A 13,624-nucleotide genomic window follows, 5' to 3' on the forward strand; every position below is an offset into this window, starting at 1 on the left:
GGAAAACGAAATCGCTAAGTCTGGTGATGACCAGATAGCGCAAGCTTGAGTGTCAGAATCTTACAGAAGACGCTAAGTCTGGGGATGACTAGATAGCGCTCGATGTGCATGTGAGTATTTTCTTGACCATGCTTAAGGAGTTGGAAAATGATAATGATAGTGTGTTGATGTTAATGATTTTCGTAATGTCTCCTTGAAGTCATTATCCTGAAATGGACACATAGTACTGTTATGATAGTTGTTGCATCTAGCATCAAGTGGTAACTGAAATGGACACATAGTACTGTTATGACAGTTGTTGCATCTAGAATCAAGTGGTAACTCTGGTGCATGTGTGACACTTAGGAGATCATGCTTCTAATTGCATAAGTAGAGCAATTGCTTCCGGTAAGGGTGGTTTAATTTGTTAGTTATGCATGTTGAACCAAGGAAAAGATAAGTAACTCTATTCTTTATAGAGAATAATCAGCTGTGTTTTATTAAACAAATTGGAAATATCATGGGTTTGATTTCTACAGTAAAGATTGATTATTTTATATACTTTCTTAATAAAGAAAATAGGTGGTTCCTCCTAGAAAGACTACATGTGAGTCTTGTGTGAGAAATGTTTGTCTCTTGTCATTTTTCTTGGAATAAAATCCTTGCTAGATATAGCCAAAGTATCTTCTTGAGAAAAGAAGATGAGGCATATAAACGTCCTGAGGACATCGCATGAAAGGTGGCCAAGTTTTCTTGAATTGAAATATGTATTTTTACTTGATAAAAGTTTCTTGGAAAATATATATATATATACTAATTGCATTATGATTCTAGTTAGTTTCTAAGTTCTAGTGAAATGATTATGCATTACATGCATGATAAAGATAGCTAAAGATGTGCTACTAGGCACATAGATATTCATTTCTAACTTTTTTGAAGAAAGAGTATATTATATATATATACATAAATATAGTTTCATTCTAGAAGAGTGTGCATACTTCATGTATGAAGATGAAGGATTCTATGAGAGTTTTCTTGAAAATAAAAAAATAGAGGTTCTTCCCTTTAAAAGACACATTAGAATAGTGTTCATACAAGAAACAAAATCCTTACTTGTTTCATGAAAAGAACTATGTGCATTGAAGTAAAGTAATTGTGTTAGGCAAAGACATGTTGCATAATGGTAGCTATTGTGACTTTGGAATTATGACTCTGTGTGTACATAGAGAAAGTGATCATGTTAACTCTCTTGAGTACAATAATATTTTGAAGAGATTGTCTTGCTAGATGAGTTGTGTTGATTTCTTGACTTTGGATGGATAAGTAAATCTTGTTCTGTATCTTGATTTTTATGCATAAAGATGGATATCTTTAATAATTCCCTGAAAGGGAAGATAGAAGAATGAGGTTAAAATGACTTCCTTTAAGAAAGAGGTATGTAGTTTGTTGTATGAAATGATGGTAGTATTCTAGTGAAGGGAATATGTGTTGCATACATTAAAGAAGGGCTTATATGATAAGCAATGGTATGCACAAAGATTAGTCATTATGACATAGAGTTATGTTCTTGTATGTTAGAGAGATTATGTTTAATTATATTAACAATGCATGACCAAAGCTAGCCATAGTAAACGTAAGATAATACTCCATTAATGACGATTTGGATTAAGACAACAGATTATGGCAAAATTGGAAATGTTTAGATTATTAACTCAACTGTTGTTGACATTTATACATTGATGAATATTTGCATATGCTTTTATACATGACAATATTGTATGCATGAAAATGCTTGGAAATTGAATACGTGTTAACTGATGCATATTTATAACTAACGTTGCTGATGGGATTAAGTAGTGGTAGCTTAATGGCAACAAGAAAACTCATCACGTAAATTGCTGCAATGTGAATTGCAATCATAAATGAGAAAGAATGATGTTATATGATATGCATGAATTATGTTATTTGGGAAATTTGCATGCATACAACGTGTATGATAGATATGTTTCCATCAATCTAGATGTTGTGGACCCATGATGAGGGATAAGTGTAAATGCATGGTGTACATGCATGTTTATTTTGTTAATGATAATGATTATATGGTTCATTATGTAAATTACTTTGGGAAAGATTGATAACAGAGAAATTTAACATGCCAGACAGTTGCAGATAGATGTGAAAGGCTAGAATGCCTTGGGTTGATGGCAGTTACCTGCCCGGAGGGGCTGATGGTACTTGTCTGCCCGGATTGTGAAAGGCTGGAATGCCTTGGGTTGATGGCAATTACCTGCCCGGAGGGGTTGATGGTACTTGTCTGCCCGGAGTTGGGTTGATGGCAGCTACCTGCCCGGAGGGGTTGATGGTACTTGTCTGCCCAGATTTCCTCTCCCTGGAATTCTTGAGCTGGTTGGCCAGTGGAATTCCATGTTAGACCTGGTAAGGTCTCTATCAAAGAAACTGTCTGGATGTGAAAATGACTCGATTTGGTTGTGGAAACCAGTTCCCATGGGTTGGGAATTCTTTAGCCTATTATGGTGCTCATAGCTAAAGAAATGAACGAATCCGCTATATGATATGTTGAAAATAAATTCTATATATAGTTGTGTGAAATGTGTTATGCACATTTAACACAAAATGAGTTTAATGTTCAATAAGGAGTTATTGGAAATTTTAATTCCTTTACCATATTATTAATCTTGTAAATGTCTTAGTAGGGGCTAAGACCATTTTCAAATAATGCAGTGATTGACTGTTTTGATGATTAGAGAGCTAGGTGCTCTTTTGGTACATCTAGAAGCACTTTGCGGATGTCTTTAGTGAGAATTCGTTCAGTGTGCACGTGAGCAGTGATTTATCATTTGATGATTAGTGTTAGTGCTCTTTAAGTACTTGTAAAAGTATTGTGATTTAAAAATCATCTAACGTTGCACAACTGATTGCTCGTTAAAAGTATTTCATTTGACTCACAATATTATGACTAATGCGATTGAATTTATTTGTCAAACATTACAAGATTGCTTACCATGGAGGGTTGAAGAGTTGTCCAACCACTATTAAAATGCTTACATGAAAGTATTCATGATTTTCAAGAATAGATGGTAAGTAATGGTAAGTTGACATAGAGAATTGTTTATTATGAATGAATAAGGGCCAAGTGGTGGCGATTAGAAGTTGCATATTTTTGCAATTACGAATGCTTCTGACTATTGATGCTTATAACTAATGATATTTCTTATGACTATATCATTACTATTTTGTTGTCATTTCTTGGAATGAAAACTTTGATTTTAAAGAGGAAGGATCACATTTTGTGTGGTTTAGATGGTATACAATGAGTAAAATCTCAAGTTCTCAATGAAAGATAAACACCGAGGACGGTGTTCCTGTTAAGGGGGGGAGTATGTAACATCCCTACCGTAATAACTCATCATAATAAACCGTTATGAAATATTTACGGGTTGGTTGTAAACCGAAGGTCCATAGTAACTCAGCGTAAAATAACAGTTATGAATAGTTACTAGTTAGTTTCGGAACTGATTCTTGGTATTCAAAACTGATTCTTGGTATTCTGTTTGGAGCACTAATTCCATGGTGCGGATTATTATTAAAATCGGAAACCTTGTGTTGTGTTGGGTGCACTAATTAAGTGACGCGGTTATTATTAAAGTCGGAGACCTTAACGCTTCATTGAATGCGGGTATTGTGCGTTCCACGAAAGTCTTGGTGTGGACAGGGAAAATACCGGCAAAGATCGCTTCAGGGATGGCGATAGCTTACGCGTTGTCGGCCATTTGAAGCAGTCTGAGGGTTTGATCTTTGGGCTCGACAAAATTTCGATACTCAGAGTCCAATCTTTGTGCGCCCGGTATTTGAGGAGGAGAAACGAATGGGATAGGCGAGGAGGCTTACAGTTTCGGGGGGGATGTTCTGATAAGGGAAAATGTTTTAACTATTAATACGTTTTTTTGGAAAGAACCGAAACGAACCATTGAAGCATGTATTTGGAAGTGGCATTCCAAGGATTTATTTGCAAGGTCAATGGGCAAATCAGATAGATTTTTCTCAGAGAACATGTTGTTGGCTACCTGCAAATTATCTTGCAATGTTTACATCAGTGAAGTCCGTGATCGTCCTTCCTATGTGAGGACTGATTTGGGAAAAACTTCCGTCTTCGCTTTCCGTGGCTCTCTTGATTCCCATATCTTCACATCCAAAGCAACCAAATATGGAGAATGTCAAATTCATGGTACTGGTTTTCTGGACTGTCTGAAAGATGTGAACAACCAGCCAGCTTCAGTCCATCGGGATTCTCTCAAACAATTTCTTTATATTTCCAACAATTCAAGCATTCAAGAAGAGGTCTGCCTGGATTATGAAAGGGGGAAGACTATGGTATTCACCGGTCATTCCATGGGAGGGGCCATTGCTATGTTGGTTACTCTATGGATGTTGAATAAGCATCGGAAGCACGGCAACCCTAAATCTGTTTTCTGCATAACATTTGGCTTCCAAGACAATCTCTTGTGAAACAAGATAAGTAACTTTCTTGCTTTCTGGAAGGAAAAATATAAATATAAGTATGCTTTATTTGGGTATCTTTTGAAAGATCTCTTACCAAATATAGATAGAATATAAACATAATAATATGCAATGAGGAATGTGAAGAAAATGCAAGGATGTAAAGGCTAAGTATATGCAGTTTTTCCTTCTATAAATTACATGGGAATTTTGTGTTAAATGCTTTATGAATCTAGATAACTTTTGATGTTTTGAAAATGCATTATATGCATGAGGGAGTTAGCTAATGACGTGCTTGTGGGCACAAAGTTATTCATTCTTGTAGCTTCTTTTTGGTAAGAGAATGCATACTTCAAGTATGTGTTCTTTGTATGTTAGCAAAACTATGATAAAATCTTGAAAATAGCTATGTGAAAGGAATGCATGTGCAAGGCGCAGAACAATAGTTATTACCTGGTATGTAAACATAACCAATGTGTTATATGTTTTAAAAAGAAACATGGACTTGTAAAACTAATGGTTAGATCTCTTAGAGAGAGATATGTACCAGTGTGAACAAGCATTGTGAAAAGTAGAACAAGAATTTTACTTGAATAGATGTACTAGTTAGTTAGTATGTTATGCTTGCTCATGCAGATGAGTAGATGTTAAAGGATCACTTTTAGAGGTTGTTTAATGAATTATTAATAATGTATCTAATATTGTTGCCAAAGTTTGTTGACAACTACATTGACAGGAAACGATGGCGGATGGTGCCAAAGGAAAAGTGATGTTAACATTGTGGCAGGAAAAGGATTAATGGTTCATGCAGATGAGTTCGGTTGTAGGATCGTACAATGCCAGAACAATCATGCCACAAAGAATGTTGTATGTGGCGGTATGTAAGTAAAAGATTACATGAGAACTGTATTAGCTTTTAGCTAGTTATGTGATAACTTAATGATAACTCATTGTAATGATTTTATAACAATGGTTATTGTAATGATTTTATAACAATGGTTAAGGGATGGAATCCCTTATAAGCCATTGAGTGAGGGGTGAAATCCCTCACGAGCGTTTAATAATAAGATTAAACGTTTGCTGGTTTTCACCCTACGGGGTTTCCAGGGTAAATTGGTGTTCAAATGGTGTGATTGCCTTTTGTGTCCGTTGATAATGATGAGTCCTTGATGATGATGGTTCTTTATTTGATGTGACAACCATAATGTCTTAGTACATGATTATCTAATATGGTTAAGGATATCAAGAAATGGATGCAAGGATTCATGAGACAGTTTATGTTATTACAGTAGTGGTTAAAGGTTATGCAATGGTTATGAAACTTACTGTCTTTGATGGCAATTTACTTGATGTACTAATGAATAGTATATCTAATGGTTAATGATGATTTGTGGAGTTGTGAATTGATTAATTACTTGTGGTAATTGTATAAAAATTCTAACTCCCTACTTTTACATGCCAGGTGACCGGGATATGTTACACCTGTTTTACATATATATTCAATTGGATTCCCCTATGGAAATGAGGAATCTACCATTTTATCAGTGATCATAATGAATAAAGATGTTAATTTTTGTGTCATATGATTTTAATAAAAATATAAATAAAAAATTGATCTATAAAAATACATGAATTTTATCTTCAATATAGTCATTTTACTAAAATTTCTATTACTCTATTTTGTTTCTATTACTCTATTTTGTTTTAAAAACAATATCTGAATTGAGATTGATACTTTATTTAATAATACTTTTATTATTAGAATTTTTCTTTTGTGTTTCTGTTACTCTATTTTGTTTTAAAAACAATATCTGAATTGAGATTGATACTTTATTTAATAATACTTTTATTATAAAAAAAAATTTAAACTAAATGAAACCTACGTAACAATATGATCCATATGGAGAAGGTTAATAGGATTAAGAAACATAAACTTAAACCGATTATAAGAGATAATAAAACAATAAAAATGGCAATGAATTTGGTAGTATAATGACAAATTTTAACTGAATTGAAAAGCTGTATTTCGAACCTAACAACTGTGGCATAAAGTAAAGAGCCATGACTGTAGAAAGAAAATGGAAAACCACTCTGCACAAACAATGCATTCTTTGATGGATCTTTAGCGTACTCACGTGCGGTTCGATTTTTTTAATGAGATTAACTTTATACAATAATGCATTGTGATAATGATTATCTTTAACATTTGGCTTTGCGTTACAAAAAAATCTCACTTTTCTCCCTATGATAAATATGAACGTTTTACTGTTAGACCAATAGATAAAAGCATCAACGGAAAGGAGTCCTTTCGGATCTCTATTCTTGCGGTTGCACGCAGTATGATCAAACAATTGTATTTTATTATATAATTTTAGTGTGGATTTTATATATTTATATATTTTTAATTAAATTTGGTTTTTTTTGGTTAAGAGTTAGTATAGTTTTATGGTACAAGACTTCAAAGTATTTGCGACATTGAAAACCTATTCTATTAACAGCAAGTAATTTTCTCTAGTGTGATTTCTTTTGAGTAACACTAATAAATTAGCTGATGAATCAACCTACATATAGTAATCAGTAATAACTGTTAATTTAATAACTAAATTATAATAAATTTTCTTATTATATTAAAAAAAATCTAAATAAAAAATGTAACCAATAAAGAAAGTAGTATATATATATATATATATATATATATATATAACTTGAATTATATCTATTCATAATGCCATAAATGGTTAGGACCAGCAAACTATCAAAAGGAAAACTATAAGTCAGAAAAGGAGGAAATGATGAATTTTTGTACAATGAGTTAGAAAAGGGGGAAATGATGAATTTTTGTACAGTAACAAGTATTTGAAAGGAAGAATGCGTAGCAATTTTCAAAATAATTCATGACGTCTTAGATGGCGAGGAGCAACGTCAAAGGAAAAGAAACTGCATATCAATTTTCTATTTTTAGTTCTTGGTTTTTATGGATTTTCTTAAGTAGCGAGGAGGAACTAAAGAACTTTAATGGAAAGGAAGAAGATACTAGAAGAACTTTGAAATGGAAAGGAAGAAGATACTAGAAGAACTTTGAAATGGAAACGAAGAAGATACTATAAGAACTTTGAAATTTTCTTATAAAGACAAGTTTTGAGTTTAATAATTTAAAATTATGGTATTTTCTTTTAAGTTTTGGTAGGACCTTTTCATTTTCGAGTTTTTTCATGTCTGTTATTCACCTCATTTCCAGGGAGGGTAGCACAAGAATAGAACTCAAGATCTTTGGTTCAGTAAGACTTCATTTTCCACGACCATTGCCATTTGAGCTACCCCATGCAAACAAAATTATGGTATTTTTTTAATTTTCAAAATATTTAAAAATTTAATATTATTGATGATAATTAAGTAAATTATTTTAATTATCTAAAAATTTATAAACATACATATATATATATATATTATGTTAAGTGATATTTCAATTAATTTGATTTATTATATAAACAATAAATAGTTTAAATATAGTAATTATAAAATTTGTAGTTTAATAAGTTTATAATTTTTTTAGAAAATAATAAAAAATTTGGTAGGATTTTGAATAAATATATAGAAATTTTTGGAAATTCCAGTTATAACTATTAAGCTTTAAGATTTTGAGTGTTGTGGTTTTTTTTTATGGTGTTGAATCCATTTCCACTTTGAAAAAATGATTCAAAGATTCTCAGAATTAGATTTATCAAAAAGAAAACCATGAGATTACTACAAGAATTTCCAGGAAAAATAGTGGCCACTATTAACAACACCATTATAAAATTGAAGTTTTTCAATAATATATAAATATATATAAAACTCAATAAAAAGGATAGAAGTCTTATATGTGCATTTGTATCTTTGAATTACTGCACTTTAGCAGGTTTAAGTGTAACTTCTTCATAAAAGTGCACATTATTATGAGAGTGGGCTTAAGTGTAATTTCATCATAAAAATGGTGAAGAGGATGAAATCATATGAAAATAATCATTTTTAGGATAGATAGGAATAAGTAACTTAGGGTAGACTTCTACAAGATAACATAAAGTTTTAGAAAATGAAATATATTATTAGTTTATAAGTATAAAATTTTTACTATACAGTATCGTAGTGTTAGAAAATATTTTGAAAAAGAAAAAGGCAAAAGAAGAAATTAGAGTGAAAGCTTGTCATCATATAGAGAGAAGTGTTATCAGGAAAAAATTTGATCACCTAGCCAAAATTGTTATGATTATCAAAATATACCTATGTACTATTTCCCACATTAAATACATGAAATTATCCCAAATAGCCATTATTTCTAAGTTATTTTCATCAAATTTTAATTTATTTTCTTGATCCATTTATATGAAAATAATTTAACAAATCAACTATTTATGAACTAATTTCATCAAATCAATTATATTGATTTAGTTACCCATAATAAATGTCCTAAAGTATTTTTTGAAATTTTTCTCTCATATTTAATCAATAAAAATAAAAGAATTAAAGGAAAAAATTAAAAGAACATTACATTTTGATTTGATCCAATAATATTGTTTATTATTAAACTCATACTAATTTTAATCACTATTTTGGTACATACCTAGAATGCTTTCATCCTCATTCCACATAACATTGTCATTGCCAAACATTTAATCCTATGTTTTTTTATCTCATCCATTTTTAGCTCTTACTTTACATTTAGTTATATGAGAAAGAGAATTCATTTTACATTTAGTTATATGAAAAAGAGAATTCATTGTCCAACTAGACATATTTAAAGAAAAACTACCTAGGAATAGGTTGAAGAAAAAAACCTATTCTTTTTTAACCTCCCCACATGTGTAATTTAAGCATTTCCTTGGGAAATGAAGTTTTATAATATTTTAATTTTATAGTTCTAATTAATTTTTTATTACTTTTTTAATTTAGTAGTATTTGTTATAATGGTAATCTATTTTTATTTTTACTTTATAATCCACATTTGTTTGTACTCTAGATGCAACCACTAGCATTATGCTTTTTTCTAACTTTTATTGTAAATAACCACTAATAAATTGACAAATCCATTAGGAATCTAAGTCATTTTCAAATATTATTTTGTGTACCATGGGTAAAATTTCTTTTCCCCCTTATTCTCGTTTCATTTTAGAATATTTTTGTTTGTTCTATTCTTATCAACTACTTCCGTCATTATTTCAAGTTACAGATTCTGAAAAATCAATAGAAGGAACCTAGACACAAACCTTCGAAAGTCAGCAATCCTTGTATTAGCTAATGCAACAATTGGGAGCCAAAACTTCGAAAGTCAGCAATCCTTGTATTAGCTAATGCAACAATTGGGAGCCAACCTACACCTTGAATGCAAAAACTATGGTAATTACACCTCCAATGCAGAAAGAACATCTTTTCTAATAGGAAAGAACATCTAAAATTTCTGCAACTTCAGATTTCTTTTGATCACTAACATTTTTCACTTTTTTTGCTTCTATTTGCAATAGGAAATTAGTGAATTAAAATTTTTTTTGGTACCATATATAAATATGTATAACAAAACCTCTGGGGGGTTTAAGTACTTGTCTACCAAAACAATCCCAGGAAACGTGTAGGTGGTTTGTTGTTGTAGATTGCTAAGAATCAATTATATAAGTTATTTAGTATTATTTATAGCTTGATTCCATTAATTTTTGAACTAATAAAGACTTCTCTATTAGTAAGCTATCAGTACTCCATTAAGCTCCTTTTCAAAACCCCCCTCATTTCTAGATTTTTTAACACTATGTATTTTTCCATTTGCAACCAAAAACTAGTTTTATTCACTACAATAGTTTTAGAGAAGGTATATCTTACGATAGTAGAAATATTCCATGTTTATTCCTAGTAAATATTCCACCTATTAATTCTTCCTTACACTTTGAGATTTTTTGAAACTTGTTAAGCTAGAAAAGACTCTACTGTGTGGTTGATTTAATTTAGCTTACATTTCTCTATTGTTTAGTTAAATTTTATTTATTAAAAAGTGTAATATTTTCTTTATTTTAAATCATTTAAATTCTTAATTAGCCACATCACATGTGCACACATTCACCCACCTAATCAAATGTTTGGTTCTAGACCTAAAGTTGAGCCCTAAAATTAACTCTAATTTAAGCAACATTTAAAGTCCACTTGGCCAAAAAAATAGTTTTTTAGTTATGTTAAGACTATGGGGATAGGAATCCAAAAAACTCCCCTTGGTCATTGTCACATTGAGACATAGAACTTTACTATTAGATAAATTCAAATGTTTCACCCTCCTTTCTTCATAACACCCATCAAAGGAAGAAACATGTGAAGTAAATAAGGATTAGATCTACATTATTGTGGTTCCCCTTAAGGATTTTGATTGTTTTATGAAATTTAGGTTCATGATTGGCACCCAAAAGATCATGTATGTGTGCTTTCATTGGAGGAAGATAACTGTGTTTCCAATCTCTACCCTATAGGTCATGGTTGTGGGAATAAATTACACATGGAATAGATTCTTATGGGTTAATTGGACTTCACCATCTCTTGATTCTAAAGAAAAAAAAATCTCCATACCTTCACTCAACCTTTCTAGGCATGATTACCCAACATCTAAGTTGTTTTGAAGGGCACCTTTAAACACAGTCTAGGACTTTTTTGTAGCGTAGTTGAACTCTTAGGATACATTCTCTTTTCTTTCATAGGATGAAGATTGCATGTAGTAGGTTGACATAGTCATTCAAATAAAATCACTTTACACAACCTAAGCATGTAGTGACCATCTTGTGTCTATTATTTTCTTACTTAATCCATCAACTCATCCCTTTATCCTTCTAGATTCAACCTTATATTGTAATGTGAACCTTATCCTGAAACCATGTATATTCCAAGGTGAATTTCATGGACATTGAGAGGTTTCCACCAATAATTTCTTATTGGATGAACTATCACACTTTCCAATTAGTTAGGGTCAAACACTCTAGCTCATATTTGGATCTAGCTCTTCTGAGTCTCATAATTCATCATCTTTTAGTTCCACCTCACCCCAACCTCGTAACACAATGGTGGGATATAATCCTAGACCTAATTTTGGCCCCATGTAGGCTATGGCAATATGATTACAAAGGAGATGGAGAAGGAGGACATGCTAGATGACACTCAAGGAGCTAAGGAGAAAATATAATTATCAAATAAGAAGACCAAGTAACCCAGGGTATGATAGAAGATCAAGACCACATCAAGATTCCATCTGATTCACAACCCTTTGGAGGGTATGTATGGAAATTTTAGCACATCTCATAAAGTTGAAATACACCTCTTAGCGTAGTATGAATGACAGGTTATCATTTTCATAACATTATGTCTTCAATAACATGTATGGTTGCAAACACTAAAAGGCATTCCATGTGTTTTCCCTAAGTGTTTTGCTCCCTTTTGCTTGTTGGATAAATTGTCGTCTCTCTGTTTGACTACTATGACATATTTACGAGCCTTTTCTAATGGTTTTGAATGTCGATATTTGTGTATATGAGTTTTCCTGACCATGTAAACACCTGTCACACTCATACAAAAGATCTTGAGAACTGTCGCACAAGTGTCGTCATGATCACCCTAAAGTCTATCTCAAGTGTCGCACTTGTCGCTTCTTGGCCTGAGAACGTCACATAGAGGGTAATTCTTTATTTGTTATCCTAGTGGTCTATTTTATTTTGTCATCAAATTATGGTAAGTGTGTGATCACATCATGAGTCAATCTCCCTCCTACACTTATCAATTTTTGGACAATATTCCCAACCCAACAACTTAGCTTCACTGGGCCCCGCTTGAGTTGCACACTGTGCAATCTCAGCCCTTAGGGATGTGATCTTGCTACCTAGAACTACACAGTGCAAAGTCACTTTCCTCCGGGGAATTTGTACTATGTAATTCCATAACCCAACAGCCTTCCTTCACCCCTATAATTGCGCATCCAATCCTCCTATTCTGACTTGACTTGTTTACTTCCCACTTTTAGTCCTCAAGATTTTCAATTTCCTGCTAAAGCCCCATAGTGCGTAGAGAGCCCAGCCTCCCTTGGCCTCCATAACTATGCATATGTGTCCTCTAGTGACCCTCCCTCAATCGGAGCACACTATCCTCAAAAACGTAGTAGATTGGTCCTCCAGAGCTCTCTACTAACCACTCCTCCTTGCATGTTGAAACTGCACAAATTTGTCTCCCAAGGTATCATCTCGCATCAGCCACTATCTGCCTAAACTGCGCAATCCTGACTCCTAGTGGCCAGTGTGCAATTTTTCTCCCCAGTGGGGACTATGCTAAAAATAAATTTCCTTAGTCAATAATGAGTTGTGCTCTCCACAATCTCAGTGATCAAGTCCTCTCCCTCTCACCTGGAACTGCACAATGTGCAGTTACTGGGCCCTCTCTCCCAACTTGTTACTTGTCCTCGGCTTAGTTCATGGATGGTAATTCATCATCTTACACTAGGGAGTTTTCGAATTGATGTTGTCTTGTCATGAGTGAATCGCAGAAATAGGTAAACTATAAAGTCACGGTGAGATGATGAAGGAGGCGAAGAAGGAGGAAATATTTCCTAGAGACTCACTGATAGCTGAATGAATGAGTGAACCTATCAACAGCAATCAAAGGGACACAAGTTTGCAACCACCTCCCAAGACTAAAAATAATTGAAGGCCCCACTTCATCAAGCTATGTGGAGGAGAAGAAAAAGAATATCCAAGAACCTGTATATCACTAAGCAACAATAGTGACTTGACATTGCCACACGATCAAGTCAATCCATGTCAGTAGTGTTGTTTCACGTCATGTCACAAGTTTTCATATTCCACATCACTATTGTGGGCCATGTATATTATAAATCAAATGTATTGTAAAGTTAAAGTCTAATGGACACACAAGAATATGAAGAGTCATGTACGTTGAATAGTCATGAGGGTAGTCAAAGTGTCACAAGGAGGAAACATTACCCTTGGTTAAATATACCCCCTCATTGTATGAGAAAAGGACTTTTCACCTTGGCTCCTCACACAAGGCATCAGAGAGACCATCTAGTTCTTTGAGGAGCAAGGAGTGGCTCCAATGTCCCACTACTGGGGGCTAGTGA

The sequence above is a fragment of the Pinus tabuliformis genome, chromosome J (genome assembly GCF_031772625.1).
Source record: "Pinus tabuliformis cultivar Carrire ecotype Pingquan chromosome J, CPIR1, whole genome shotgun sequence".
Classification (NCBI taxonomy): domain Eukaryota; kingdom Viridiplantae; phylum Streptophyta; class Pinopsida; order Pinales; family Pinaceae; genus Pinus; species Pinus tabuliformis.